Raw genomic sequence first — 26,600 nt, 5'->3', positions numbered from 1 at the left:
GGGGGGGTTAGTGACCACTGGGGGAGTCAGGGGAGGTGATTCCCGATTCCGTCCGGTGGACATCTGGTCATTTAGAGCACTTTTTTGGGATCTGTTCGTGAGAAAAAAGGGTCCAAAAAAGTGTCCTAAATTCTCGCTAACAACGCCTTTCTTTTTTCCATTATCAGCCGAGCTCGCCCATCTCTGCTCGGCCGATAACCACGCCCCAGTCCCGCCTTCACCACGCCTCCGACACGCCCCCGTCAACTTTATTCATTCCTGCGACGGACTGCAGTTGAAGATGATCAAAATCGGCTTTCGAATATACCGATTTGGCTGCCCACGGGAAATGGACGCCCATCTCCCGAACATGGGCGTTTTTCTCCTTTTGAAAATAAGCAGGATAGTACATTGTATGATTTAGTTAGTGTTTCCTTCTTAGATAGTAATGAAATGTATTTAAAACTCTGTAAAACTCCCTTTCTTATGATTTGCAATGTGCTGATTGGCTTAATTTTAGCTTTAATAAAGGCATTTGTTGCTAGTAGGCTCCTTTCCCCCTTCTTCCTTTAGTATGCTTGTGCCTGGTTTGAATGTTTACTATCCTGTTTTACTATGGAGCTCTTTTTCATACTTTTATTAGCTTTTTTTTTTTTAATTGTATTTCGCTTTGATTTGCATTTGCAATAAGGGCAGTTTTATTAAATATGGATAAACATAAACATACATTAGAAGTACTATAAAACCATGTAAAAAGACCACTCAGAGCCTATAGCAAATCTGCCATAGCTATAACAGCACTTACAAGACTCAAACAACACCATCCTTACATATGAAAAGCAACAATAAAGATATTAGATTGGACCCTAAAATACCAATACTTTGCCTACTGGGAAAACAGAACATGTGCGACTGCCACAGATCTCTACATGTAAATTACACATTAACAGAATACCATACCTCAGTTACACATTTAACATAGACAGACCCTTATCAAATACAGAACAAAGGAAAAAAATTAGAACTAGAAATATGAATACAAAAATTGATCTGCGAGCCCGAAGAAATCAAACTTGGCATTTACTACATGAAGAAATAAAAACAAATACGCTTCTTCTTGTACTTAACAAAATACAAAGACATAAGTGATACACATTTTTCAGCGCTAACATTTTCTACCTTTGTTTTTTAGAGCCTGCTTCTCTAACCATTAGGCTACTCCTACACTCCAAGCTGATGGACCAGGGGAAGGGGAGGGGCCTGGAAGCTACTAGGACTAGGAGGAGAGAGAAAGGGGATATGTGGAAGTGTGGAGGGAGGGTGGAAAGAGGGGGGGGGTAGGAATATGCTGGACTAGGAGGGGGAAACAGAGAGGGCAGTTGTTGGACTGGGGGGAGAGAGAGGGAGATGCTGGGCTATAAAGGAGGAGTTGGAGAAGTGGAGGGGGACAGGAAGCTCCTGGGATAGGAGGGGGACAGGAGGGAGTAGAGAGGAGAAGAGAAAGAGAGCAGATGGTGGATCATAGGGGTGGAGAGGAAGGGTGAAGAATGGATGCTGGACTAGGAGGGAAAGAGAGAGGGGAAAATGCTGAACTGCTGGTGGAGGGGAAGAGAGGGGATAGGAATATGTTTGACTAGAAGGGAAAATGAGAGCCAGGAAAGCCCAGTTCAAATACCACCGAAGCTCCTTGTGATCTTGGGCAAGTCACTGAGAGGTCCGTTTACAAAGCCATGATAAAAGGTGGCCTGCGGTAGTGTGGGCGCGTCTTTTGGGTGCGCACTAGGCCACATTTTACTATGGCTGGGAAAAAGGCCATTTTTTAATGGGCTGGGAAATGGGCGTGCACAAAAATTAAAACTAGCGCACACCTATTTACAGCCTGAGCCCTTACTGCCAGCCATTGACTTAGTGGTAAGGGTTCACGCACTACCCGTACGGTAACCATGCAGCATGTGCCAACATGGCCGTGCTACTGATTACTGCCAGGAACACCCCCTGCGGTAGAAAATAGAAAAATATTTTCTATTGTGGGATTCGGCGCACGCCTATCTTGGAATTACTGCCGAGCACACATGCTATCCCAGCGGTAGTGCCGATTTGGCATGTGCTACCTGCACGTTAGCCTGCCCATGGCTTTGTAAAAGGGCGCTTTAACCCTCTATTGCTGCAGGTATAAACTCATTCTGTGAGCCCTCTAGGGCCAGAAAAATATCTACTGTACCTGAGTGTATGTACACTGCTTTGAAAGCTTTGAAAAATAAAGAAAATAAATCTCCCCTTCTCTTTTCTTCCCCTAATGTTGGCACTGACACAACCAATGGAAAAAATCCATCTCAGTTCTTTTTAGCACATGTGTGCAGTATAAGTCTGTCATATCTACACTCATCAGTAATAGGAAATTGCATCAGGAGAGGTCGGGCGATACATCAGACCTGTAGTTCACAGCCACAGGTTCAAAAGCCTTGCACTCTTTTCTTCTACTCAGTGATGATTTCAGCATGGCTGCCGCTTGCTGTGCCACTGGAGCTGGACACCGCTGGCTTGCAGTGCCAACTAAGCCACCCTACTGTGGCTGTTGCCCCATGCGGGTGTATAGTTTGTGCACTGGGTCGCACCGGCCCTGTAAATAAATAATAAGAGTAGGGAATGAGAAGTGAGATGGATACTTACTTTAGATTTGGCACTGAATCTGCAGCTCTGTCTTGTTCTCTAGAACATGACTGTCTCAGGGAAGGATTTCATTTCAGGTTGCTTAACTTGTGTGACAAGAACTTGCATAAATTACACCAGTTTTAAAAGGGAATGTATCCATATACTTTCCCTTTTTTAAATTACTTCATGGGAAGTACTTACACATATTAAGATCAACATGTGCAACTGTATAATCTTTATAACTTCTAGAATTGTCTTATAATGTCTTTTGCTTTAACACTATCATGTATTTCACCACCATGTAACAAATAACCCTCTGTAAAACCAAATGTATATTCTCTTCTATTTCCAGTACCCATGTTGAATTGTAAGCCACAACTGAGCCTGCAAAGAGGTGGGATAATGTGGGATACAAATGCAATAAATAAAATAAATAAAATATTACACATTCTCTGAGACATGCACAAAATTGCTGTTTATTTTTATGCACTTATACATCTTTTTTAATAAACTATGCACATAAGAGCAACCCGTGACCAACCCCCTTCTCTGACCATTTTGGACAAATTTCTGTATGTACATGATGTAGGTGTATAAGTTTAAGTGCCTGTGCCAAAGACACTGGTGCAAAAAGCAATTTGTAGGCATAAAATACTATTTTACACATAGAAATATCATATAAAATTACCACCTTAGCTAGTTAGACAGTAACACCAGCAGAATAGAGAGGCTTATTCTTTTCTTTGCATAGAATGGGCCAACCATTAACATGATCCATGTTTTGAAAGAAGACCTGTGAGCAACAAAGAAAAGAAAGTGACTTCTGGGTAGAAAGGGAAGCTTATCTGAGAAAATAGATATTTATCTAGTGACTTATCTGAGAAATTATGACATCTGGGATGAAAGACATAAAACTAAGGGGAACAAATGAAACCTGGTTGGGGTAACTCTGTTTCCAAATTAGAGTTGCCAACATGCTCCTGATTTTCATTAAAGATTGATCCAGTCCTGATTTTACACCAGTGCCTGCTCGGTCTTCTTATTGCCTTCCCTAAGTAAAGTGTCTAGAAAGCTTAAGGGTCTTCTCTCGTTGACAATTTTCAAACTGTGTTACAGGAATTAGTCTCACTGTTATTAGATTATCGCAGTTCCCTATATTTAGATATTCCTAACTATATGCTTCATGCTCTGCCAGTAGAACAGAATGCTGCCACTCATTTATCCCCGGATTCTATATAATGCGTCTAGAGATCCATGCTGATTCTATAACAATGCGCATAACTTAACAAGCTTAATAAGCTGAGCGCTGATAACAGCACTTAACAAGGAATAATGAGCACTAATAGGCAGTGATTAGAATTTAGGTGCAGAAGTCACTAAGCGTATTCTGTAACAATGCGTGCTGAACTTCTAATGCACGCAGGCAAAAAGGGGGGTGGTTATAGGCGGGGAAATGGGCGTTTTGTGGGCATTATAAAATTTATGCACTAGTTATAGAATATGGCCCAGTGCGCCTAAATGTACGCACTGGGGTTTACGCCACATTTTTGTTGGTGTAAATGGATGTGCGTAGATTTAGGCGCTGAAATATCAACTAAGTGTATTCTATAATCAGCACCTAAATCTAGCAACGATTATAGAATATGCTTAGTTGGCACTGATTTCGGGGTTGATTTTTTTTAGGTGCCATATATAGAATCTCCCCCTTAATGGCTGATTTATCTTGAAGTGATCATCTTATCCCAGTGCTTAAAGAATTACATTGGCAGCTGGAGCAATGGTATGTTGAATTTAAAGTCTTGATACACAAAGCTTTGAACAATCAGGCTCTGCTTGTTATTGCTACCTCACTAAGGGGTCATTTTACTGGGCTGTGGTATAAATTGGCCTTAGTACACTCTTATGCAGACTTTTCCTGCATGCTAAGGCCATTTTTATTTTTATTATTTTTTTATTTTTTGTTACATTTGTACCCCGCGCTTTCCCACTCATGGCAGGCTCAATGCGGCTTACATGGCATTAAAATGGTCGATGTTCCATTTTTTGCATTAATGGCCACGTGCTGTCACAATTAGCATTCACCCATTAAAAAAAATTACAGCATTAGCACTTGCAGACACCTATTTTGTAGGCAGTTAAGAGCTCATGTGGTAATCCTGTGCTAATCACTTAGTGTGCGGTAATGTAGCTGTGTCAAATGCCCACTCTCTGCCCCAGACATGCCCCCTCGGTGCAAAAATAAAACATATTTTTTAGCACATGTTGATTTGGCATTTACCACAGAATGCCTGAAACCATCCCACAATATGCCATTTTAAGCTGTGGTAAGCACATGATAACACTTACTATCATTAGTAAAAGGACCCCTAAGAAGTTATCATCCAGGATGCTGTCTTTGCTCGGCTGATAAATTGCTGATTGATATACCATCGTTTTGCAACATTTGATTGGATGTATATTGCTCTTCAATTTTGTATATCAAAGGCGCAAATCTGTGGAATGCATTACTTTTTGAAATACAGAATATTAGATCTATGAAGCAATTTAGAAAACAGCTTAAGGCTTATTTGTTTTTTGAAAGCCTTTTCAATTTAATTGTTTTTATAGTATTTTCTTATTATTGTTTTTAGCAGAGTTGTTCTTGTTATGCGTTGATGAGTATTTTATGTATGTTCCTTTTTCTGCCTAGAATTGTGAGAGCAAATTTTTTTAAATAAATAAATTACAAGTTCAGGCATGCAATAGGGTAATTCCAAGACTAGATCAACCTATCCTGAAATCTGGAACTATCTGACAAACTTACTTCCCCTGCTTAACATGGGCTGGGGTACAAAATTACCTCAACAGGAAGGCGAGGTCACTTTTTGAATTTTTATATGAAAGTTCCATCTGAAGTAGGATAGCACACTAAACATTAAAGTGAAAATGGATTGTATGTGATGAGAGTTGGAGAGCGATGTTTTGTTTTCCATTAAAATGCATTGTAAGATTTAGCATTTTTAAACCTCCATACTCTTAATTCTTTGTCAATGCACAAGGCAGTTTGCATCTCTAGCTAACCATAACTGCTCATTCCCTTGTTTCTTCCTGTTTTGTTTTAAAAATCAGCTAGTGGAAGGGGAGGCATGAAAGATCTTAGAGATCATTACTTGAGAAACAAGTAAAAAAATCAACAAACCCCACAAATACAATTCCCTTTTTTTTCCTAATAGTTATTCTGAGAGACAGCTATCATGGTAAGTGTTAAGTTACATAAATTAAAGTGGCTTTCAAAGCATAATACAGAGTCTAAAGTTCAAAACAGTACCTTTCATTACTACAGAAAGAAAATGGCTACTTGTAAGGAAACTGAAACCTTACTTACTGTACCCAGGGATGACAACTAACTTGTATTCAGCTGACTTGGCTAGTTTTTTTATCTGGCAAGACCAGCTGCCAGTACCAAATCCAGCAATGTGAAAACTGGGTCCTTCTTGCTGACTACTGGTTGTGGTAAAAAAAAAAAAAAAAAAGTAGCATGGTCTGGAGTTTAGAAGAAGCTAGAGCTGAAATGCTTTCTGCTCTTCTGTCCCTGCGCACGCTGGTTGTTGCAGTGGGGACCAACCCAGTGTCATTAGGCCAGTGCTTCCTAAGTTTTTATCCAATATGACCCCATTTAAATACTTGAAAATTCATGTGATCCCTGATAAAGCTGAAAAAGTTAGCAGACTTCCTTTTTCTTCCCCTTTCTTATCCACTTCCTCCTGCCCTCTCTTATCCAAACCACAAAGACAGCAGCAGCAGTAGTCATGGCAGCAGTAGCAGAGGTCTACACAGGATCCTGTGTGTCAGTGTGTGTTAACAGACCCCAGTAGTTTTCATGGGTTTGCAGTCTAACTGGAGCCCTCACAGAAGGAGGGGTCAGGGCTTGTTGTGTACCTTCAGTAACTCAGGCCCTGTGCTCACCGCCACTGCTGGGCAGGGGTCAAAGTGGAGGTCCAGAGGGAGAGGAACCAGCCCTGTTTCTGAGACCCCATTCACTAAAGACAAGACTCCATTTAAGGTCCCATCCTCAAGTTTGGAAATTACTGCATTAGGTGAACTAGAGTGTTTGTTTAGAGTGTTTAGAGTGGCGTAACTGTGGAAGCAGGACAAGGGGCATATCTATTGACCAATGCTGAATCTCAGGCAGCAGAAAACATCTATTCTGTTTACTTCCCAGCCTTTCCCCAGGTGCTGGAGACCTGTCCCTCACCCCTCCCTGTGTTTGGTGGCTCAGCTTAAGGTGGAGGCACCCTGCTGTGTTTGGGTGGTACCCACAGTGGGATTAAATACCTCGGTCATCCCGATGCAGTCATTATTCCTCTGAGACTTCAACTATGCAGGAGCAGAGCCACATGCAGAGCAGAGCTGAGTATAGTACTGGATGGCTTTACCTAGGGTTACCATACGTCCTGATTTCCTGGACATGTCCTCCTTTTCAGAGGACTGTTGTGGGTCCAGACGTTTTTTTTGCAGCCAGCCCATTTTTCTGGATTTCTGGGCTGGCAGGTTGGTGGGCGGGCGGACGGGCTTGCTTTCTCCTCCTCCCCAGCCTACCTTAGCACACCTTGGTAGTCTAGTGGCCTCTTTGGGGCAGGAAAGAACTCCACTCTTTCCTGCCTGCTGATGTTGACCTCCCTGCTACCGCCACTTCTTGAAAATGGCTGCTGAGACTTCAAACGGAGGCCTTGTGAGGACACAGCCATTTTCAAGAAGCAGTGGCAGCAGGGAGGTCAGCAGGGATGGGCAGGAAAGAGTTGGCTCTCTCCTGTCCCGAAGAGGCCACTAGACCACCAGGGCTGCAAGAGAGACCTAAGAGGGGAAGGAGAGAAGGGGGAAAGCTACTCATGGATGGGAGGGAGAGAAGAGGGCAGCTGCTTGTGGATAGGAGAAAAGGGAGAGGAAAGGGGGACATGATCACATTTAACACATTCCATAGAAGTTGCACACCCAGCATGGTATGCCTGCTGAGGAGAAAAATATGATCTAGTAATGATCCTAAATTGATATTCCCTATAGACTGTACTATACAAGTAACTAGGGATCAGATGTAGCAATTGGCGAATCTCTTCCTCCCGGATGCTCACCCTCAGGTCCACATTCCATCTCTGCACCAACTGAGTAGCAAATTGCCAGGACCGGATGCAGTGGCATAGCCAGGGGCGGACCTGGATGGGCCCAGGCCCAGCCAGTTTCTCTCCAGGCCCGCCCAGCCAACGTCCGCCCCGGGTGTCAGCAGGGGGGGGGGGGGGGGGTGCTCTGCTGGCGCTGCAGTCCCCACCTTACTACCAGCTCCATGATCGATGAGCAGACGACCCTCATCTTCCATCCGGCACTGAGCCTTTAAAAAAAAAAACAGAGAAACGCCTCGCGTCTGCTGTGCGCTGCTGTAAAGCAAGCAGCAAATCGCTTCGTCGCATCAGCCCTTCCTTCACTGTGTCCCGTCCTCTGATGTAACTTCCTATTTCCGGGACACAGTGAAGGAAGGGCCGACGCGACTAAGCGATTTGCTGCTTGCTTTACAGCAGCGCACAGCAGACCCGAAGCGTTTTTCCGGTTTTTTTTTTAAGGCTCGGTGCCGGGTGGAAGACGAGGGTTGTCTGCTCGCCGATCATGGAGCTGGTAGGCAGGTTGGGACTGGGTTGTGCAGGGGGGCTCAGATGGGATTTCAGGGGGGGGGGTGGAGAAGGGAAGAGGAAATGCATGCCCACCCAACCTACCCACTGACCCACCCAAAAAATTACATTCTGGCTACGCCACTGTGGGGTAGTGAATTCATGCACACACACACACAGTTCCCAGTCTGACCCCAATACTTTCTCCCTACTCTGTTCCCATCAGTCTCTTCAGGGCCAGTCTTAGCAATTGTGGGGCCCTGTGCAGACCAGTTCAGTGGGCTGCCCAGCCCACCCTGCCTGCCCACCCGCCTGCCACCATAAGCCATAATTTATCAGAGTTTAAAAGGAGGTTTAGAGCTCTCGGAACCCCACCTCACCCCATACTTTGATATGCATTCACCATGTTTCGTAGAGAGTAGCAGACAGCAGCAGCGATTTTCATATTCCGTCAGCTGCCAAGCCCAGAGCCTTCTTGCTGCTGCATCCTGCCCTTGCAGAAGCAGGAAGTGACATCAAAAGGGGCGGGACGCAGCAGCGAGGAGGCTCTGGGCTTGGCAGCTGACGGGATATGAAAATTGCTGCCTCTGCCTGATGCTCTCTATTGAAATGTGGATGCACATTAAGGTACAGAGCAAGGAGGTGTTCTGAGACAGGACAGACATGCCAGAGATGAGGGGCCCCCAGGAGCACGGGGTCCTGTGCGACCGCCTCTGTTGCCCCTGCCTAAATCCGGCCCTGAGTCTCTGAGCCTCCTTGTATTGAAATTGTTAGGGAAGAGGGTATTAGAGAATGAGAGGGGGACAACTGCATAGCTGCTGTCCGTCTTTCTCCCCCCAATCTCTAAGCCCTCACCCTATCCTAAGCAGTCTGTTACATAGCAACAGCAAGAAAGAACTTTCCGACCTGTAGACTATTCATTTAATGGATGGAGGTATTACTCCCCCTCCCCTGAGTGCCCCCATGAACTGAATTGCTTCAAACAATACAATAACCTCAGCAACAGCAGGTAGAGTCTGCATGCCAGGTTTGGTGGCCATAGCTCTTCAGGGGCTGTAGAAGTTCGAACACAGACAAACAAACACACACGACTGCTTTACATATATAGACTGATATGAGCATGAGGAAGGATATCCAATGTATATAAGTTGGCATTTGGCATGACCTTTTTGTGTTCATTGTTTCCTGTGTTTCTTCAATTGAGAGTGCAGTAAAGTTCCAGTTTTAATTTACTTCATGGTGTGATCTGGATTGTGTAGATGGAAAGTCTAATGCCTCACTTGCCCAGCCCTCCAGCCTTAAAGTTGGCCCCGGCCCTGGTCCCACCAAATAGTTCTTTGTGTGCCCTTCTTCCCAACATCCTGGGCAGTGACTAGGCAGCTGCCTAGCTCACATCTACAGCCAGGGGGCTTACAGTGATAACTGTGTTGATGTGAGTACTGTGCTTCACTGGACCAAAAAATATAAAGATTGTGGACTGAGAAGAGATGATATATGTGATCAAAACAAAGTGGATGATCTGGGACAGCAGCAGATGAGTCTCACAAGAAAAAAGTTGATGAACTCATAAAGGACAATTGGAGGATCACTCAAAGCGTTAAATTAAAGCCCTAAAAACTTTGAAAGAACAACTGAGAAGAGTTCAAAAGCACAAGAAGGAAATGTTGTTGCAACAGGGCATCACTAGGCCTCACACAGCAAGAAACACCACAGAGGCAATTGCGAAGATGGGCCACACAGTCTTACCCCATCTGCTATACAGCCCAGACTTAGCACCATGCAATTTTCATCTTTTTCCAGAATTGAAGGAATACCTTCAGGGTCATCTGTTTGACTAGAATGAAGAAGTAGAATGGACTGTGAGCAACTGGTTGAAGAGGCAAGATGTGCGATGCTTTCATGACAGCTTTCAAAAACTTGTCCATTGTTGGCAGAAATGTGTGGTGAATGATGGCAACTATGTAGAAAAGTAAATGCATGTAATAAAAAGAGGAAGTTCAAGCATTCATTACAATATCTTAATTTAACAAATGTTATGGAGGTGGAGGCATTATTTTTCATTTAACTCTTGTATATTAGGTGTCCACCACTTGAAAGCAATGTTGAGCCCCTATTGCATTTCCTGGCTCTGGCCTTGCCTAAGTGATTTCAGGGCTCTGTTCTTTCCTGGTTTTCTTCTTATCTCTCCCATTCTAGTGGATCCTCCTCTACTTCTATCCCACTGTCAGTTGGTGTACCTCAGGGATCTGTCCTGGGACCTCTTCTTTTCTCCATCTATACTTCTTCCCTTGGTACTCTGATCTCATCCCATGGTGTTCAGTATCATCTTTACGCTGATGACTCCCAGATCTACCTCTCCATACCAGAAATCTCAGCTGAAATCCAGGCCAAAGTATCAGCCTGCCTGTCTAACATTGCTGCCTGGATGTCTCAGCTCCATCTGAAACTAAACATGACCAAGACTGAGCTTCTTATCTTTCCCCCTAAACCAACCTCTCCTCCTCCCCCATTCTCTATTTCTGTGGATAACACTCTCATCCTTCCTGTCTCATCAGCTCGTAACCTTGGGGTCATCTTCGACTCCTCCCTCTCCTTCTCTGCACATATTCAGCAGACTGCTAAAACCTGTCGTTTCTTTCTCCCTTTCCTTTCTGAGCACACTACCAGAACCCTCATCCACACTCTTATCACCTCCCGCTTAGACTATTGCAACTTGCTTCTCACAGGTCTCCCACTTAGCCATCTCTCTCCTCTTCAATCTGTTCAAAATTCTGCTGCACGACTAATATTCCGCCAGTGTCATTATGCTCATATTAGCCCTCTCCTCAAGTCACTTCACTGGCTTCCTATCCATTTCCGCATACAGTTCAAACTCCTCTTATTGACTTATAAGTGCATTCACTCTGTAGCTCCTCAGTACCTCTCCACTCTCATCTCTCCCTACATTTCTCCCCGGGAACTCCATTCACTGGGTAAATCTCTCTTATCTGCACCCTTCTCCTCCACTGCTAACTCCAGACTCCGTTCCTTTTATCCATGTGCCTGGAATAGACTTCCTGAGCCGGTATGTCAAGCTCCATCTCTGGCCGTCTTCAAATCTAAGCTAAAAGCCCACCTTTTTGATGCTGCTTTTAACTCCTAACCCTTATTCACTTGTTCAGAACCCTTATGTTATCATCCTCACTTTAATATTCCCTTATCTCTTGTTTGTCCTATTTGTCTGTCCTAATTAGATTGTAAGCTCTGTCGAGCAGGGACTGTCTCTTCATGTTCAGGTGTACAGCGCTGCTTACGTCTAGTAGCACTATAGAAATGATGAGGAGTAGTAGAATAGTAGATTTCGGCTCTCCAAGATGGGAAATTTTTAAAGCCAAAGTCTAAGTTCCTAGAGCTTTTAAAAATTATTCTGATAATTTCCATTGAAGAACCAGATGAGACCATCTCTACTACTACTACTATTTAGCATTTCTGTAGCGCTACAAGGCGTACGCAGCGCTGCACAAACATAGAAGAAAGACAGTCCCTGCTCAAAGAGCTTACAATCTAATAGACAAAAAAATAAATAAAGTAAGCAAATCAAATCAATTAATGTGAACGGGAAGGAAGAAAGGAGGGTAGGTGGAGGCGAGTGGTTACAAGTGGTTACGAGTCAAAAAGCAATGTTAAAGAGGTGGGCTTTCAGGTCTAGATTTAAAGGTGGCCAAGGATGGGCAAGACGTAGGGGCTCAGGAAGTTTATTCCAGGCGTATGGTGCAGCGAGACAGAAGGTGCGAAGTCTGGAGTTGGCAGTAGTGGAGAAGGGAACAGATAAGAAGGATTTATCCATGAAGCGGAGTGCACGGGAAGGGGTGTAGGGAAGGACGAGTGTGGGAGAGATACTGGGGAGCAGCAGAGTGAGTACATTTATAGGTTAGTAGAAGAAGTTTGAACAGGATGCGAAAATGGATAGGGAGCCAGTGAAGGGTCTTGAGGAGAGGGGTAGTATGAGTAAAGCGACCCTGGCGGAAGACGAGACGGGTAGCAGAGTTTTGAACCGACTGGAGAGGGGAGAGGTGACTAAGTGGGAGGCCAGCAAGAAGCAGATTGCAGTAGTCTAAACAAGAGGTGACAAGGGTGTGATGAGGGTTTTGGTAGAGTGCTTGAAAGAAAGGGGCGGATTTTACGGATGTTGTAAAGAAAGAATGACATGTATCAAAGGTAGTTAAAATTCTGTAAGAAAACAGTTTATAGCTTGTGAAAGACCTGTCAGAGGCAAAAGAGTAACATAACGAAATGAAGGAAAAAAAAACCATATTGTTTATATGATTTCTTTTGTACTTTGTAAAAACTTTAGTTATTATTTTTTTTTATAGTTGTTTATAATTGCATATAGTGCATATATTATTGCTTATTAATCAGTTAATATTACAAATTAATATTTGTAGATCAAAACTGAGGTGCCTTAATAGATGAGTGTATATGGAGTTTAGTACTAGAACAGCAAAACTACACCAATCAAAGATAGGGGGTGCTTTGGCAGATTTATGTATACCTGTGTGATTTAGGCAAGGCCTTGTCTGGGTTTTTTATTTCACCCAGAACTGACCCATTGTCTACAACCTTCTTTGCTGTGCATACTTCAAAAACATTTTTTGATTGTAACGGCAATGCCGGCAGTGAGGTACAAATAGAAATAGTGAAATGTAGCTAGTGCCTTCCCCTTCATTTCCTGTGGTGGTTAGTGTCATGTGACCTGCGCTGAGAGTAAGAGGAGGTGGTAAGACAAGCAGGGAGGGGTTGGATGTTGGGGTGGTTGCAGAAGGGCAGTGGGAGGAGAATTTGTTTTCTTGCACTTTAAGTAAGAGTGCATTTCCTCATCTCAGCCTTTTGCGCTGCTCTTCTCTGGACTTCAGGTCTCAACCCTCCAGCTACCAGTCCTCAAAATTGGCTACCAAGTAACATATGGTAAGGCTTTACTCTTTTTCAATGAAAGTCCCATACATGGACTACTTAATATATGGAGTTTTGTGACTAGCAGGTGTTTCTATTCACTTGTCTAACAATTGACATTTTTTGTTTTCTACATTATATAACTTTCCAGAATGGTGTTTAAGATGTAAGGATATGGGACAGAAAGAGTTAGCCTTGATTCTTTCCTTATCTTTGTAATAAAATTCCCACTAGAATAAAACAGTTTACCATCCTTACAATCTAGAAGTAACACAGATAGTATTAATACAAGACTGACATTTACTTGGTTTCTTTTTATATATTTATAGCACAAGTAATATGAGATACACGTGATATAGAGGTGCAATAGGTGATCAGCGCAGTATGTGTTGGTTTATAGGAAAAGTAGTTTTCAGCTAGGTGTTATGGATACTAGTGAGATGCTATCTGAAGAAGGGCCTTCAGATGGATCACAGACTACTACACACAGAGACATTCCACATTCTCTGGCTTAGGAGTGAGGTTCATTCCTGTCATGGTATGTGAAAAACTAACCCACTTGCAGAATTGTTCCCTGAAATACAGAAGTTGGCAGACACATAGGTTGATATATGGACATGTTCACAAACATACTCATATAACACAGAATACATAACACAGAAACACATATACTCATGGCGACATTTACAGGCTCAGTCTCAAAGAGACACACATACAACCTCAGTTTGTCTCGCAATTAGAGGATGACAGAAATGTGCATGTCCTCATTCTCTCTCACACATAAACATATGGCCTGGGTTACTAAAAAATTACCCCAAGACACAGAAGAGTAAAAAAGCCTTAATGAAAACAGGTATATAAACTCACAGCTTCACTCATAGACCAGAATACACACAACAAAGTAACATTCACAAAATTGAAACACCCACAGAATATACACATAGAAAAACACTTATGTACAGACTGACACGTAACTCAGAATAAGATGTCTTATAGCAGCCGCATGTCCCAGTTCCTGCTGGAGTCTGTGAGATTAAAACTTTGGAAAACCCCTCTTACCTTATCTGCAGACTCAGGGGCTGTCATCAACTTGCTGTACACCGCCTTGAGTGAATTCCTTCAAAAAGGCGGTAAATAAATCCTAATAAATAAAAATAATAAATGTGGCAAATGTTACTCTTGTAGAATAGCATTTTATTCTATAAGTGAAAACTGGGTACCCTTTAGTCAGCCACGAACTGGGAAAACTAGTCTAGAAATGTATTACTTTAGTCTAATATAAAGCTTTCACATTTTATTTTATTGTTTTTATTTATTGACCATTATATCTAGACACAAAAAGTCAGAGAATGATATATTTTTAAAATCATTCTTGAGCTTTAAAATATTATAAATTATTTCACTGTTGTGAATTTGTGATTGAAAAGTCAGCTGATTCGGAAAGGGATGATTAGTCAGTCATCTGTAAATAATTCCAGGGCATATATGTATGTGCGAGTTGACTTTATTTTCAAAAGTAACTAGTGAAAACAATGTAATAGACCAAAGCCAATAATATTAACATCTGATTTAAAATCTATATTAAAAATAAAAATAAATGCTCCAAAGAGATGGCAGTGTTTTTGTTTTTGACTTTGCTATCTCAAGGATAAATAAAATTCCTCCTTAACATGGACACTGCTATCTTTCGTTCCGTCTCCTTTTTCTTTTAACTGTATGAGAAAGGTTTTTTTTTTTAAAAGTACTTAAATGATGAATTTGCAAATATCATGCCTTTTTGTAACATTGAAACATTAAACACAACTCATATGAAATAGCCAGCAAACCATAAATGAAGAAAAAAAACGGACTTTTATATATGATGAAACCTGTCTTGTGACTCTCTGCTGATTGTCTATTTTTTCTTCACTTGCTGGCTATTTCTTAAGCGTTATGTTTAATATTTTAACGGCTTTGCACTTATAGGTGGACTAGTATATTTCTCATTTTGAGGTATTTTTTAACATTGACATTTTTTCTGTATTTTCTCCTCTCATTTTTCTATTTTCTGTGCCTGTTCTTTTTCGCTCTTGTGGAAATAGGACAATGCTGCCACCTGCCAACAATAAGCGTAACTACATGAAAGAGCCTCATTTTTGACGTGTGTGTGTGGTGTGTGTGTGTGTGTGTGTGTGTGTGGTGTGTGTATATATATATATATATATAGGACACATGGCAGAGTTATACGTTAGTGAGCAATAGTTTCTATCAAGGCTTGAATGTTAACTGCTTAATCATTCATGCATCTTGCATAAACTGCCATAATTTAATCACCTTCTTGAATCACACCTCCTGTATTCATTTAAAATGAGGACTTGGGATAGTAAAAGTGGTCAGAAAATGCTATCTCTAGACATACAAGGTGACTTTCATTTACAAAGTAAATATGAATAGCAAATGGAAGTTTGTAGGAGAGACAATGGTCCAAGGGGCACAGGAAATAGAGGTGAAAAGGGAGAAAAATAGAAGACTGGAAATGTGAGGGAAAATACATGTTTATCAGCAGCAGTAAGGTACCCGGCATAGGCACAAGGCCTAAAACATAGTACAAAAAAGAGGCAAGGGCTGTTCAAGCTTGGGATAGGCTAGAGTCCTTTATTGGTAGAACTGACACGGGCCATGTTTTGGTGTAACTCCTGCATCAGGGGACTACCAATAAAGGGATTAGACCCCGGACACAGGTGTTACGCGGAAACACAGCCCTTGTCTGAATAAAGAACTCTAGACCACCCCATGCTTGAATGGCCCTTGCTGCTTTTTTGTTCTCTATTGTTGTGTGTACTTTTACCCTTTCTTCTGTACAAATATGCAGGAAGAGTCATTAAGGGTTTTTTTTTTAAACAAGATGACTGATTTATGAATTTTTGTGAATGATATACAAATGGTCAGTAGCTAGGACTGAAGCCTTGATAACTGCTGTTACTCCTCACAGATTTCAAACTTCTGTTAGCGCAGTCCTTTTTTATAAATATTTGACTTAGAAACTTGGGCTGGTCTATTTTGAAAGCAGCTATATGTAATTATTTTTTTGTAGTTACTGTCAGTTTAAATTTCTATGTATCTCATTTCTTTTTTTCTCTTTCATTATTTGATTAACCGAATAGCCATATATTCATTTTTACCCAGGCTCTTCTCTCTCATCTTAATCAACATTTTGAAGCAAATAAAAGCTTTAACTGAGCATTTTTCCCCCCTTTTTTTCAAACAATTGTGAAACATTTATAGATATTATCATAAACATGTAGGTATAGATAGATATTTATTGGTATACATTTGTAAGCTTTGCTTTATACTTATGCAGGAAAACATTGGTGTTGATCTTCAAGAGGTTTTAGCTACCTAAGGGGTCGTTTTACTAAGGTGCACTAGTGTTTTTCTAGCATATGCTAAAAATTAGCATGTGCTAAATGCTAGAGACACCCATATGGGTCTCTAGCATTTAGCATGCGCTAAAAACACTAGTGTGCCTTTGTAAAAGACCCCCTAACTTTGGGAGATAGCTAGACCTGAGATTTGGAAAACATTCCCTGCAGAGCAGTTTAATATAGCTGCTTTTTAAAACAGGTATTCCCAGAAATGTGTCTGAAGCACAGGACAAGCGTACCTGGCTCTAATAATTCAACTTCAGTGGTGGTACTTGTTTAGGCAGCGCTGCTGAATATACAAGTGTAAGTGAAATGTCCAAAGCAGATGTTCCACTTAAACCTACTTTTTGTGTGTCCCAGCTAGATATTTAAATTATACATTTTGCAGATGAATATTGCCACTTGCACATATAAATTCTGCTTGTAACCTTAGAATACCCCAAACCCAGCACTTTTTAACCGCACATTTGAGAATGTATGGAGAGGTGATTTTTATAACAGGTTGGGAAGGCAAGTAGGTGCCTGTTTTGGGCCTACTGTATTTTATATAGACATATTAAAACACAGGCTACCAATGCATACCCCGATGCATAGAAGGGTTGGAGAGTTGGGACAGAAGTGATAATTATGAATGTCTTATAAAGCACACACATAAAGGTCTTAAATGTGGGTGGAAAGGTTATTCCTGCCTTGGAGCAGATGTAAGTATGTGCAGGAGATTTCAGGGAGGCATCTTGCAGTTAACAAATAGGTGGTAACATATGCACCTATGTGCTGTCCTTACCTAGGTGCCCTAACAAATTTCCCCCCTGTTTACTATTCCACGCGGCAATGCTGACACAGCCCATCCACAGTGAATGGGTTGTGTCGGCATTAGCGCATGGCAGCCGCTAGCATGGCTTAGTAAACAGGGGGGGTTACCCTCTTAGTGGTCAGTACTGAAAAGATTTCTCTGTATTATTTTCAGAGTATAAATTAAATCCTCACCTCTCTTCCATGCCATTCCTCTACCTACTGAGCAGGTAAAAATATTCTGTTTTACAGAATCAGAAACATTTCCTCCCGATATTTAACCACAGCAGGTGGCATTTGATTTAAATGCTAGCCACCATAATTGTTTATACTCAGATTTTCAAATGTTGGTACAAAATATCTGAGTATAACCTGACTTCCAGCAGTTAACCATGTACCGACAGTATTCAAACTGATACCCAAATAACTAACTGGATGAAGTTAGGTTGGCCTGTTTGTAACTGCTTAAACCAAATGCTGTGTGAGCCATGTGGGAATGCTCATTTGCTCAATAGAGTTTTTGATCTGCAGAGAGGAATTGATTAGATTTCATTGCTGGATGTTTGAAATCTTGACAAATTTGAGACTCCCTATTAAGACAGCATCATATGCCCCTGAAGCAGGTGCAAGCTGAAATGTGACTGCGTCGGGCAGATGACTTTTGTACCAGCAAATGAACTAAACATTGTTAAAGACTTTTTACCATACAGCTTTGTTTTCTTGATTTTTAAAACTCTTGTCTTCTGACTGTGAACTGTCTGGGGTTTTTTTTTTTAATCTCTTTTTGACGGATCTGTCCTAACTTTATCCAGGTAGTTTACCTGGTTGGTGGACTGAATATCGCTGCTAACCAGATAAACTGAAACTATGTCCCTGGAACACCATGACATTACCCAGATAACACTAGGGTGGTCTGTCCAGATTTTCAATGGTATTATCTGGATAATGCTGCTGAAAATCCAGGAATGGTCCTGGTGATCAAAACTTATCTGGGTAGGAGCCTCTCTTACCTGGTTAAGTCTCACTGAATATTGACCCATTTGATATTTTTTTTATTCCGTTGCTACTCAGCAGTAACTGTGGATTGCTACCCATGAACTGAGTAGATCTGAGTTGGAACAAAAGAGCTACATACACAGGGAACACTTGAGGTAAGATGGCAAAGATTTAAAAGAGAAACCTATAGCTTGCAGAATGAACAAAGAACATACAATTGTATAGTTGGCTGGAGGCTGTCTAACTTGTGTGGCAGTTATGTACGTAAGTTACACTAGTCTTCAAAGGGAAAGTATTCATATACTTTTCCTTTGAAAATTATCCCCTGGAAAGTACCTGCACACATTTGACACACACAGATTTGCCAGTTTGGGTGCATACATGCATATTTTATAAGATAACCTTCTACCACTGGCAATGTTTTTGCAACCAGCTTAGTTAATACTCACATATTCATACAGCTGGAGCACAAAAATGGATATTTGTTGACAATAAATATAGACCTCAGCGGTGAAACTCAAACTTATACCATTGAGCTTTATCCACCAACCTCTTCATCAGTCTTTTAAGTATCAAATTGTACACTTTTTATGCTTTTTCACACTAATCCCCCTGTTTACTAAGCCATGCTAGCAGCTGATGTGCACCAATGCCAACACTGCCCATTCACTTTGAATGGGCTGTGTCGGCATTGCCGCACAGCTTAGTAAACAAGGGGGTAAGAATGAATTTACTAATTCTTTGCACTTATCTGAGCTACTGTCGGTTGGGGGTATAATTGTCTGACATGAATCATGTTTCACTGTACGCTTTATCAAGGAAAACCCCTGCAAAATAAACATTAATATTAAAATGTGTGATTAAAAACCCCTTCTAATGTAAAGTATTTATAAATTCATTCTTAGTGTGAAAAGGCATAAAAAGTGTATAATTTGATACTTCAAATGACCAATGAAGAGGTTGGTGGATAAAGATCAATGGCACTGAGTTCCACCACTGAGGTCTATATTTATTGCCAATAAATATCCATGTTTGTAATCCAGCTGTAAGAATATGTGTGATATGTTATAAGATATGCACGTAAGTCCAATTCCACCCCAACTTCGCCTCCAGGAGTGTCTCTGCCCAAGTCAGATAAACGTATGCATATACAAGGAATATGTGCATAAGTTTTATGCACATATAATCCAGACAGTTTTAGAAAAGACCATTTCTGCATATAAAAAAGTGGTTTACCAGCCAGTAGAGAGCTCCACAGGGATGCCCTGGCAAAACCAGAGATTTATTTTTAACATGCTGGGCTATCTACACATAATGCAAATTGTGTTCACAATTAATTTTTTGTGGTAAAGTTTAAGTGAAATCATACCTCCCCTTCCCCTCCGATATTCAGCCCACAGCAGTCAGGTTTTTTATTTTTAAAATGCTGTCTTTTATTCTTGGATATTCTGAGCCTGTATCTGGATATTGGCTGTAACTGAATATCCAGGTATAGGTTGGCTGGCACTATTTATCTGAGTACTGGCGATATTTAGACTGGTGCCCAAATAGGTAACTGGATAAAGTTTGACAGCATTTTTTTTGTTCTAAATTTATCCGGGCAATTACCCAGTTAGCAGACTATTACTACTAACCAGGTAACTCCTTGCTCTACTTTTGCTCTGCCCCCTCTCCTCCCCTCCTGCAGTACCTGGACAGTGCAGCAAATGAGAGGAATCCCATTCAATTCCTATGGGCTTCCTCTCATTTGCTGCGCAGGAATTACTATTTTGGCTTTGTAAAAGAAGTCCCTAATTGCTGTCAGTTGGGCATGAACATTTACACCAGCCTTTGGCAGGCTTAAATGCTTGCGCCCAAAATTAGACAAAAGAACTAGATTCTATATGATACTGAAAAAATTGGCGTGGAAAAAACAACACTTAGTGCTATTCTATAATGTTAGGTGTGGTTTATAGAATACGCATAGCGCCCGGACCCGTGACTACATTTAGCTACAACCATTTATGCCAACTAAAACCTGGTATATATAGCCACACCTAACTTAGGCGTGAATCGGGGGTATTTCATAACAGTGTGCATAGTTTCTAGGAATGCCCTTGATTCACCCATGCCCCTCCAATGGCCATGGCCCCCCTTTTGAGATCAGCGCATTTGAATTTACGTGCACCACTTTACAAAATACATTTATGGCCCTGTTTACTGTGGTGCTAGCATTTTTAGTGCATGCTAAAACTTAGCACGTGCTAATGTTAGAGATACCCATAGGAATATATGTGTCTCTAATGTTAGCGTGCACTAATTTGTAGCACACACTAAAAACGCTAGCGCGCCTATAGCACAGCTTAGTAAATAGGGCCCTAAGATAGGTGCACATATAAATTCTAATTAGTGCCAATTAGTTCTGATAATTGCTCATTATTGATAAATTATTGGCACTGATTGGCTTGATAAACAATTAAGTTGCACGTGCAATTTGGCCATACTGCCAAATTTGTCCATGCAACTTTAGTCACCATATAGTCTGGGAGAAAATGCACACTAAGCTAGTATTCTGTAAAGGACACACCATGCAGAGCATCATTTATAGAATATTAGTATGGATTATCCTGGGTGCAAAACAAAAAAACAAAAAGGCACACAACTGCTTACAAAATAGTAGATAAAAACAACAAAGCAGTGGAATCAAATGCATTATTGGAACAATACCCTTAAATCTATCAGCCATTACATGCATCTGTTCTGAAAATCATTAGTATCTGAACTAATGATTTTCAGAAACAGATGCATGTAATGGCTGATAGATTTAAGGGTATTGTTCCAATAAATGCATTTGATTCCACTGCTTTGTTGTTTTTTATCTATGGATTATCCTGGGGCCTAACTGTGGGGGCCATTTATTGAATTTCCTCTATTGTGTACATATATGTGAAATACCGTTTAATATTTAAAAGTATGATGCCCAATTGTGTGTTTTTATGGGATTGCTCTGGGAGATGTGGTGCTGGGGTGATCTTGATTGAGTTTAATTATCAAAATATTAGGGGTTGGTGGGGATTTAGGTCCTGAAAACTAGTTGAGAGAGCTTAAGGCTGAAAGTTTGACTAGGATGACCTAATATCCTTGCACTGGCCTGATCATTTCAATCCAGGCTCCTCCCCTTTTCTTTTTCTCATTTTTTGGAAGCTCATACTTCACATCCTCGAAACAAAGAGTCAAATTTTAAAAACTATCTTGCAAGGAGACAGCACCCTCCTTGTAAATTGACTGAGTAGGTTCTCTTTTCTATGTGTAATATACCCACTGCAGCTAATGGTAGATTCATGCAGTTGGGAGATTAGAAAAGGGACTAACTAGGGATGTAGACTGTTCATTATTAGGCTAACCAGTGATGCCCATTATGCTGCTGTGATGCAACAACTTCCTTGAAAACTTAGGGCATGACATACTGAGAATTTTCTGCAAAGGAACAGAATGGGCAGCAGCAGTGGTAACTCAGGCTCTTAATGTGATAATTTGATACTGTCTATGCCTTGAACACTATCTCTAAGACAGATTTCCTTTCAAAAGTTCCAGTATGCAAAAAATAATTCATTGCATGCTGAATTGAAATGTATGATTGTGTTTTTGAAAGTTAACCTAATAAGACCCTTGAATGTTTAAAGAATAGCTTCTGTCTAATAAATTCCACTATCTTATTTTCAGATGGTTTTACCTTGTTTTTTCAATGGAACACTTTCAAATGAGGTAACTAAAAACATTATGGAGCCCTTTTACTAAGCCGCGTAAGCACCTATGCATGCCCAATGTGCGCCAATTCTGAGTTACAGCCTCGCTACTGCATGGCCCTTGTGGTAATTTCATTTTTGGAATGCATCTACTACGCGCGTCCGAAAAATATTTTTTATTTTCTGGCGCGCATCAGCTACGCGTACCAAGTGGCTTTTGGTGCACATAGGTCATTACTGCCCAGTTACCGTGTAAGACTTTACTGCTAGGTCAGTGGCTGGTGGTAAGGTCTCAGACCCAAAATGGATGTGTGGCAATTTCATTTTCGGCAAAAAATTTTAAAAGTCCTTTTTTACAGGTGCGCTGAAAAATGATTCTGCGCGTGCCCAAAACCCATGCCTACACTACCGCAGGCCATTTTTCAGTGCACCTTAATAAAAGGACCCCTATGTCTTTCTTCTTTACATATGGGCTTAGCTCTCATCTAAAAGGCCCTGCAAGCTAATATATAAATAACATACTCTACATAATTCTTTGGCTGAAAAACAAACAACAAAAAATAATAGTTAGAAGATTGTAATATCTATCTAGATAGATAGATAGATAGATAGATAGATCGATCTTCTAACTGGCATAGCTTTTCATTGTTTTCACTAAGAAAAGTTTCTTAATTATGAGAGATATAAAATAATTATGTTCTAAATTGTCTTTGTGTTTGCAACATGAAAATACGTTAAACAACATGCCAATAATATGCTAGTGTGATTACTTATGCTAATGTTAATTAAGTGCTTGTTAACGCCAATAACTAATTGTTTTTATGTGTGGATCTGTGATCTGTGCCCAGAATTGCATGCCCAATTTTGGGCTTACAGTTATAAAAGACTTTTCACATGAAAAAGCTTTTTTACCCAAGTAAAAGTCATTTATAAAACTACCCCTGGAGTTACACATAAAGGTAACATCAAGGTGCATGCTTTTACGTGACCCGTGGCTAGGTGTGTTAAGGAGCAGATTTTGACTGGAGTTGTGATGTAAGCCCTTTGTTTATAAAATATATGTGTGTGCAGATGTAAATGTCCATGACCTTAATCTAGTAGTGATTTCTGAAACTTTGCCCCTAGTATTTTAAATAGACCCATAGGCATCTATGGGTCTTTATAAAATAGGCTGGAAACAGGCACCCACTCAGTCTTCATATACTGGCATACTGCTTTGAAATTATTCTCATAGAGGATAATCTCCAAAAAAATCATTTATCTGGATAGATAGGCTATTTGAAAACTGCCCACCCTCCTGCTAGTAAAAGTTCTTTACTAATGTTTAAGTCTGTGCTGTCTATTGTTTTGTTTTGATTGCAGCTGCTCTTTGCCACTCCTGTTGCATGATGTGACTGCCTCATTTAACCTAATGGTTTTACAAACGCTGAGTGATGATGGAGCAAAATATTAATCAAATAGACCTAGGATTCCAGTATACTTAAATTGCTTTTTATCTTGCTGGAGAATTGTTATCTAAGAAGGTATCTTCAGGACATTTTGCTCTATACATTGCCTTGTGGATGTTAGGTCTCTTTTTAATGTATCCCAATTTGTTTTGGACTTCTGCCCACTCACAATATAAACTGGTATTGGGAGAGAAAAATATGACAGTGTAATTTATACAGAAGTCACAAACTGGTCATTGCTCCCTCATCCCCGTGGCAATCAGTTTTGAAGGCAGGAAATGATGGACTATTTTAAATAGAGTTAATTCAAGTTGTTAATTTGATTAGTGATAAGAACCACATAGTCTGAATAAACTGGATGTTTTGTTTTGCAGATTTAATAGCTCCTCAACACCCTCTTCATTCTTCATAAATTATCTGGAAAATTATGATAACATCAGTGAAATGCACAGTATGGGATTTCTCATTATACCTGATCAGAAAAAGATGCTTTGCTTGGAATGTTTGCTTTTAAAACATTAGAAGGTGAAAATCAAAGATGTAGAAACAGGTATGGAGCTAGGGTTGCCAGCATAACCCTGCAATTTTAATCAGCATCCTCTCCCTCCCCTAGGCCTGCTACCATCACTACCCTACCTCCCCCCAAGCGAAATTAGTGTGGCCTGGGACCTTCCTTCACAGGCCTGCATTCCAGCAGTGCTGTGTCCTGCCTTCTCCAACAACTCCAACAAATGCAAAACTGTGTTGTGCCATCTGAATAGCTTTATTTGCATAGGACCAGAGTATATGATCTATGCATTACGTATTTGTGCTCTGTTGTGCAAATGCAGAATACAGCTCCTCGTTGGCTGGATTTACTAAGTGTGCTATAGTACTAACGTATGCTAACACCATTAATGTACATTCTTAGTAAATAAGTCCCATTCCATAAAATGGGACTTACAGTAAACAATGCACATCAAAATGTGCTAGTATACGGTAACATGATAGAGCTTTTTGATAAATCTGTGCAGGTGTGTAGTTGTGTTGAGCAGCCATTTATTGTAGCAGAAGAATACTTTTGTAAAAGTATATCACTGTGTTATACCATTCCAGCTTCTGCCCTCATTTTGTGTACATCCATGGATCCACATCATTTCCTGGTGGCAGTACCTGTCTTTTTTTTAACCAACCAGGTCTCAGTCACTCAGGGAAGATGGTGGGTCTGAGGCATGTGGGACAAGATGTGATGAGCAAAAACACTCTGCTCTTGTTTCTTGGAAAACTGCAAGGCAAACAAGGATCAAAGATGGCTGATGAGACATACAGTGGAGTCATCCATAAAGTAGAAAGCACTACTAAACCATTCCATTCAGTGTAGTGTTTCCTACTTTATGGATGAGTGTACTGTGGGCATCTGAGAGGATTGTGCAGCATGGCAACAGTGGCAGGAAGAGAATGGATAACTCCAAGGAAAATAACCGCAAAAAGCAAAATAAGTCAAAGGTGATGGGATTACCCTAGAAATGAAAGGTTTTATGGTTTGGAAGGAGGCATTTTCTGGTGTAAAAGCAGCAGCTTTAGTAATAAATGAAGAGGAGCACTGACCAATTGTATTGATTATGGCCATTATTTTAGAAATATAACCACATGTAAATATGTAAATAGTGTTTTTTATGGGTGTGTATTACATATACATGTAACTAGCAATTTCAGAAAGCCACTATTTGCACATAGAAGTCTGCACCATGCCAAGATTGGGTGGGGCTAAAATCTGCTCATGTATTCCCTGCTTTACAAAGAGAATACACATATTTGGGGAAAAACTTTCATGTTGGGTTTTACGAGTAGGCACACATAGGTTTTTAAAAACTGCTCATTTCGACCAGAGCTTTACACAATCCCCTACAGTTTGTTTCCACCTCCAAAATGAAACTAAGCTACAATTGTACTTAATTGGCAGCATTTACACAAGTAGGTTTATAAAATGGGACACCTGTATGTGGAAGTGGCACCACTTAACTGTGGAAGTTGCAAACTTGCCATTTCCATCTATAAGTGCCAACAACTCTGCATGAACGTTGTTGGGTTTGTGCCATTCAATTTTATAATGCAGAATGGCTGCTCCTGCTGCACATGTAGGCAAATACATGTCGTCCTGCAGATATTTTAGAAAATATTCTGCATTGGTAGAACTTTTTTTAAAAATACCATTGGAAATGAGCACATCCTTACCTAGACGTCACAATTCTGATCTCTATGCTTTATATAAAATATTACTCCAAAGGCACCTAGCCATGTTATTAACAATGGCTGTTTGCTTATTAGTTGTTAACCATCTGGACCTATTGTAGATTTGGTGGTGTATAAAGGATTAAATAAACAATAACAATAAACAATAATTGGATAAAAGTTTTACTCTCACCATGCATAAGGAAACGTGTTTCTGTAACTCATTAATCAGATCTAGAAAATGAATCCTATATAGATGAGATAACCATTCTATTTTCTCTTTCTATGTTTAAGAAAATGTTAAATTAACTCTGGTTGTGACTGAACTGTTGCACTTTGATTGGAAGTAACAGATCACCTTTGTGAGGCTTTTTTTTGTTTTTTTTACATATTAAGACTGTACAGATGTAACAGTCTACGAAGTTATGCCCTCATTGTTGATCACACTTGTGAAAATATTTTTAACATATGAATAAAACTTACTCTTCCTCTACATAGACTTGTTTATTTTTGAAATTCCCTTTATCACCTTCCACTTCTCTCTACTGGTGAGATCCTTTCCCCTGTACGCTATGGAGAGAGGCTGTGAATGCTTCTGAGAGAGAAGATGTAGGGGTCCTTTTTAAGCCGCATAAGCATCTATGCACGCCCAACGTGCGCCAAAATGGAGTTACCACCTGACTACTGTGTGGCTCTTGCGGTAATTTCATTTTTGGTGCGCGTCCAATATGCGCACCTGAAAAATATTTTTTATTTTTGAATGCGCATAACAGATGCACGCCAAGTGGCATTTGGCACACATAGGTCAATACTGCCCGGTTACCACGT

At 40.6% G+C, this 26,600-nt stretch overlaps 1 long non-coding RNA gene across 2 annotated transcripts; it reads left to right on the top strand.

Annotated features, from left to right (window-relative positions):
• Window positions 1–13,130: 13,130 nt before the first annotated feature.
• LOC115474834 lies at window positions 13,131–26,267 on the top strand. 2 transcript variants are annotated; one of them, XR_003942914.1, is made up of 4 exons: window positions 13,131–13,211; window positions 18,464–18,543; window positions 22,091–22,132; window positions 23,936–26,267. It is a non-coding gene; the product is annotated as an uncharacterized LOC115474834 (long non-coding RNA). The 2 variants fall into 2 exon arrangements; XR_003942915.1 differs by lacking the exon at window positions 22,091–22,132.
• The last annotated feature ends 333 nt before the right edge of the window (window positions 26,268–26,600 follow it).

The sequence above is a fragment of the Microcaecilia unicolor genome, chromosome 7 (genome assembly GCF_901765095.1).
Source record: "Microcaecilia unicolor chromosome 7, aMicUni1.1, whole genome shotgun sequence".
In the NCBI taxonomy this organism is placed as follows: domain Eukaryota; kingdom Metazoa; phylum Chordata; class Amphibia; order Gymnophiona; family Siphonopidae; genus Microcaecilia; species Microcaecilia unicolor.
The sequence above is the reverse complement of the archived record's forward strand: the minus strand, read 5'-3'. Positions and strand labels throughout refer to the sequence as shown.